Source organism: Myotis yumanensis, unplaced genomic scaffold (assembly GCF_028538775.1).
Source record: "Myotis yumanensis isolate MYYU_CA2020_CCGP unplaced genomic scaffold, mMyoYum1.0.hap1 SCAF_7, whole genome shotgun sequence".
In the NCBI taxonomy this organism is placed as follows: Eukaryota; Metazoa; Chordata; class Mammalia; order Chiroptera; family Vespertilionidae; genus Myotis; species Myotis yumanensis.
In genome coordinates, this window is record NW_027223758.1 from 43,282,111 (window position 1) to 43,288,421 (window position 6,311).

Sequence of the window (6,311 nt, forward strand, 5' to 3'; positions counted from 1 at the left end):
TGTGTTCCAATAAACATTTAGTTATGGATACTAAAATGTGAATTTCATATAATTTCATGTGACATGAATATTACAGTATTCTTTTTTCTCATTTTTAAAACCCCTCTAAAAGCATATAAACTAGTCTTAGCTCACAGGTTGCAGAGAAACAGGTGGTTTATACTGTCATGAATGACGGACCTTTTCAACAACTGGAGAAAGAACCCTTTGAATTGCTCCTCGTAGCCCCTTCAGTGGATAGGTGTCTACAACCCATATTTTTATTCTCATCTCTAACCTTTCCCCTGACTCTGATGCTCCCTATGTTTTCATCACACTACATTGTCATTTGTGGCTCTAAAAATACTGCAATGACTTTACCACCTTTATGCCCTGCCACATGTAATTCTGTCAAAGAAAACTCCTCTACAATTTATCTAATTAGCAGAATTCCATAAGACACACATCATGTTGTATCTCCATTCTTTTTTTCACTTGCAATTGGTCTATGAAGCATTTTTATAATAGTTGCTTTGCATTTTTTATCCGTTAATTCTAACATCTCCTTCATCTTAGTGTTGGCATTTTTTAAAATTGTCTCTTGCTCATTTAAGGTGTGATTTTTCATATGACAAGTGATACTTGAAATAAAATTTAGGCCTTTGGGATATTATGTCATGGAACTTTGGGTCTTATTTGCATCTTCTGTTTTGCCTGGCTTCCTTTGACACCACTCCAGCAGGGAGTGGGTGAGTGGTGGTGGTGGTGGTGGGGCGGGGGGTGGGGGGGGGGGGTCACACCCTCATTATTGCTAGGTGGGAGTAGACATCCAGATTCTTCACTTGGCTTCCATTGGCATGAGCAGTTTGGTGTGAAATGGGAGTCGGGTCTCTTCATTGTTTCTGGACAGGCCTGGGCAGGGGTGGGCAAACTTTTGACTCGAGGGCCACAATGGGTTCTTAAACTGGACCAAAGGGCTGGAACAAAAGCATGGATGGAGTGTTTGTGTGAACTAATATAAATTCAAAGTAAACATCATTACATAAAAGGGTACGGTCTCTTTTTTTTTAGTTTTATTCATTTCAAACGGGCCGGATCTGGCCCGCGGGCCGTAGTTTGCCCATGGCTGGGCCTGGGAGTTCTAGCTCTTCACTGGGCCTCAGCTGATATCACCCTGGCTGGGAGCTGACATGGGTGCCTTGTTATGGTGTTGCAGAGGAGTGGGTGTCGAGAGGGACTGCCATCATTAGCGCTGGGTGGTGGTGAAATTCTTGTCTCTCCACTAGGTTTCCTTGACACCATCCCATGGTGAGGAAGAGGATGGTTTCTCATTACTTGTTATTGCTGGTTGGAAGTGGGCATGGGGTGATTGTCTAAATGTTTTCTTGCTTGCGAGGCTGCCCCTTTCTTGGTACTTTGGCTTGAGAGAGGAGGCTTTTGGTATTTTTTTTAAATATTTAAGCTCAGTGATGCTTCTGGATTGCTGTCTTTTCTAGCTCTAAATCTGGAATAGATGAGACAAACAAACAAACAACCATCCAGGGATTTCACCACTGTCATTTCTTGGGACTAAAGGTTCCTGGCCAGTCTGACTTCTTCTCTCCACCTTTCAGAGTATTTTTATGTTTGCTATACATATAAAATGTCCAGAGTTTTCAGTTGTACTTACTGGGAGGAATTGGGAAAGGTACTGCTACTCTTATCTTTGCAAAAGTAGAGGTCAGGCAATGCAGAATGCTAATTATTGTGAAACTACTACTGAATATTTGAAGTTCAGAAAAAAAATAAGCCAAATTTCTCAAATAAATTTAGTAAAAATTCTTTGCATTACAACTTGTGATATAGATCTATGATACTACAGAGGTAGAAAAGAAAACAACTTCCAAATTTCTCATATAGCAAGGTGACACTATCTTGATAAGAATAATATTTTATTATTTTTATCATCACATCTTATAAAATACTTCTAGTATATATCTTTGAAATATATCTTTGAGATAGTCTGCATATCCATGGGGTTGACTCAGTTATATTGCAAGTGAATATGAATTTAAGTGCCTACATTTTTTTTACCAAAGCAGAAAATAACAATGTGTAATGAAATAACAAGATAGACTATCCTTCAACCAGTATCTAAGAATAAGCCAAGACATAAGAATAAATCAGCAAATCTAACACAATATATAAATTACAATGAAGACATGATGTGACAAGTTTTCAGAATATTTCATTTATAGCATTTAAAAATATTTTTATTAATTTCAGACAGGAAGGGAGAGGGAGAGAGAGATAGAAACATCAATGATGAGAGAGAATCATTGATGAGAGAGAATCATTGATGAGAGAGAATCCTACACTAGGGATCGAGCCCACAACCCAGGCATATGCCCTGACCTGGAATTGAACCATGACTTCCTGGTTCATAGGTGATGCTCAACCACTGAGCAATGCCATCAGGCCATGTCATAGCACTTTTTATCTTAAGTTTAAATATATGCACAAATATTAAATATTTTCCAAGAAACCACAAATTGCCTAATACTCTATTGGATGTTATGCAATCCTAGGTAAGCATTTGTCATACTACTCTACTTGGCCTTTTGGTCGTCCTTTTAATGTGTCTATGGCACAGTGGGGTTTGGAAAGCTATCTGTAATAATGGAACAATTTTTCAAATTCTGGTGCCAAATGATCTGTATTGGAGCCAATCACCCACTGGCAGGAAGTGTTAGTGCATCACTGTATAAAACTAAGGCAGATTGTTTTATATTTCGGGTCTTGAGAAATCATGTTAGGGTACCTTTGGGAGGTTTTGATTATATGAGTAGTTATACCAATTACTCATGGCCACAGCTGTCCTGGGCATTCCAGTAAAAATGTTAGAAATTAATCTGGTGGCTAAAATTCAGTGGATCAAAATGAATTGCTGTTTATGGGTCTCAGAATATAAAAAAATAAAATAAAAAAGAAGAAGAGAATACCTTCTTGGGTACATTCCCTGACAGCCCTGTCAACAAGGTGTAAAACAAAAATTTTAACTAGTTTCTTATCAACTCTATAGACATGGTCCACTAGTTTTGGTGGATATGTTTTCATGTTTTCTTTTAAAAGCAAAATAAAGCTAGTCCCTTCTGGCCACTGTTAACTTCCACTGAGCGGCTATTAAAGTGCTCTCAACTACAGACGCTTTTTAAATGTGTACTGACTAAAATCCCAAAGAGTTGCAAGCACGCACTTCATGAGACTTCCTTTGATGCCATATGTCCCCCAAATGCACAGTTAATGTCATGAACAAGAGCCTTTGCCTGATGTTGATTCATTGAAAATCTATACCATGAAAGAAAAAAGATACCACTGAAAAATGCCTTGGGAAAGTCAGTTGAGACTAATATACTCACCTTTATGGTTTCCCTTTTTATTACTCTTCAGTATACTGAAGCATGTCATTCATGTTGAGGAAGAGTAGATTGGTCAAGGGAATGGATTAAAAGGCATTTATATGTCTCATTTCATCATGGGTGGGTTATCTCTGTTTAAAATCATACGATTTCATAAAATTGACTGCTTTTGAAATATCTTTTAAAATTTTTTTTTTTTTTTTTTTTTTTTTTTTTAAATATATTTTTATTGATTTCAGAGAGGAAGGGAGAGGGAGAATCATTGATGGGCTGCTTCCTGCAGGCCCCACACTGGGGATCAAGCTTGTAACTCCGGCATGTGTCCCAACTGGGAATTGAATTGTGACCTCCTGGTTCATAGGTCGATGCTCAACCACTGAACCACGCCAGCTGGGCTTGACTACTGTTTTGGCCCATATGGTTTCAGCACAGAGAAAGGGTTTGATGGGGTGACCATAGTTCTGCTGTTCCCCCACTGCATACCCTACAGCTCATTCTCACTTTGGAAATTTCAGGTTCAAAGACAGTGCCAGTTCAGCAAAATCCAAATACAGAGTCCAACCTTTTGATGGTGGCATGTCTCCGTCTACTCTCTGGAGACCTAACACTGTTATGTGCTTTTCCTGGGATATCAGCTCCGGTCCAGGCAGAAGGGAACGTGGGGGTGATAAGGATTGTAGGGAATAAGGTGAGAACAGTTTTTAATGGAGATTTAGAAAGGTAGTAAGTCTAATATAGTGCTAAAGAGCACGAGCTCTGGTGCCAGCTGGGTTTACATGCTAGCTCTGTACTTTTTACTAGCTGTGTTGCCTTGGGCTAGTTAGCCTCTCTGTGTCTTCGTTTCTTTTAAATCTATAAAACTAGAATATCTACTATTGTTCTGAGGAGTAAATGAATTAGTTTATGTAAAGCACTGAGAATGATGGACAGTTTTCTATAAAGTGTGTTATTGTAATTAATGAGTTGAAGAAGCCATATGAAGTAGAAAGGTTGGAGCAGTAGTGACTGTCTGTCAACTACAAAAAGCAAACACTGCAATATCATGAAGAGGTTCCTGTCATTTTAATTAGGTTTGCCATGAAAAGCAATAACCTTAGCTAACCACTTTGTAGTCCTCCTCCACCCAATCCCACTTCTCTTCCTATGAATATAGCACAGGAACCCAAAGGCCTTCCTCCCCATGATCCTCCCCACTCCCATTATGGGAAGAAATGTTATGAAATGGACTCAGCCTCCCCCATAGAGCATGAAACAGGATGAATAAAAATATTTTTATGAAGAGTTGTGCTATGGTGGAGGGAGTCAGGGGCAGAGATAGAGGCAAAGACTGGATCTCGTAGAGATCAGAATTTGTCCAAGCGGCACAGAGCCCATAGTTCACCCAGAATGGGGGCATGTCTAAGAGGACAGGGGCTGGGACAGGCTAGGCTGAAAGTTTTCCTCATGTGTGAGGATAGGACAGCTAAAAATCCATTCTCCTTCCTTTCCCCATATCTTCCCTGGCTCTCAGGTAAAAGGGTAGAGGTCTCCTGGGCAGGGAACAGAGTCACAATTCTCTCAAGATTTCATCTGTGGTTCCAAACTTTGTACAGGCAGTGAGTGGGCATAACCCTTGCTGCCACCTGACCCCTTCCCCAGCTCAGGGCTTTCCTCCGCCTGTGAGCACCAGGGCCTGCAGGATGTCTGACAGTGAGACAATTCCCTTGACCACATCATTCTCATCCACCACTACAAGTCGGTGAACCTCTGCTTCCACCAGCCTGTTGATGATGGTCTCCAGAGTTTCATGCAGGTAGCACTTAAGGACACCCTCAAAGTAATGTGATCGATGTTGGAGGGCTTTGGTCACAGACACATCTAGGTTGTTGTAGGTCTTTTCTGCTGCCAGATTGATAACATCAAACTTGGAGTAGATGTCCACCACACGCCCTTTTTCATCCACCACAGGCAGGGCCGAGACTCGGTGCTGTACGAAAATACCCAGAGCCACGTAGACGGGGGTGGTAGTGCGGACCATAGCAATGTTGGCATAGGTGCCAATCTGTAGCTCTTCCAGAGACTTAGACATGAACTCTGGCTTGGGGAACTCAGTGATAAATAATTTGAGGAACTTGAGGATGCGCTTGTGGGTGAGGATGTACAAGGTGTTGCCTGATTCTGGGTCAATAACTGGCAGCCTATGAATCTTGTTCCGGATTAATGAAGAGACAGCATCAAACAAGCTGGCATTAGGAGAAATGCAGACAAGTGGTTTAAAGGAGTCCTGTAAGTATACCTCTCTCCAAGTTTCGATCTTGTGTTCTTCCAGCTCATAGATTTGTACCAAGGCTGATTTGTAGTAGCGGTGCAGAATATTGATGAAATCAGTGATGGTCAGCATGCCCACAAAACTCTGCTTCTTACTATCCCACAAAGGGGCAGCTCGTACACCATTAGTCACCAAAGCAAAGAAAGCTTTTTTCACCTGCAAGGAAGTGTCAAACACAACCAATTTGGAGCTTGTGGGAATCAGGTCATAGCAGCGATGAGACTTCATGAAGGAAGTATACACAGTATTGTTGGATTCTGGGGCCTCTTGAGGATACTCATTTTCCAGAGCTGGAGAGTTATCTGAAGAAATGACCGTCTCCATTGCAGGAGGCGCCCGCTGGCTGCGTTCACTTTAGAAGTTCGCTGGGGAAGGGCTATCTTTTAAAATTTTGATTTTAAAAATTGAGATATAATTGACACATAACATTGTATTAGTTCTAGGTGTACAATAAAATCATTTGATATTTGTGTGTTTTGCAAAATGATTACCAGCAAAATGATTACCACAATAAGTTTAGTTAACATCCACCATCACACAATAGTTGCAATTTTTTTTCTTGTAATGAGAACTTTCAAGATTTCCAGTGCAGAACTACTTGGGCTTTCTGATTTCTAATAACTTTT

General features: G+C 40.6%; 1 pseudogene; it reads right to left on the reverse strand.

Annotated features, from left to right (window-relative positions):
* Window positions 1-4,415: 4,415 nt before the first annotated feature.
* On the reverse strand, window positions 4,416-6,054 carry LOC139013914 (5'-AMP-activated protein kinase subunit gamma-1 pseudogene; annotated as a pseudogene).
* Between the last annotated feature and the right edge of the window lie 257 nt (window positions 6,055-6,311).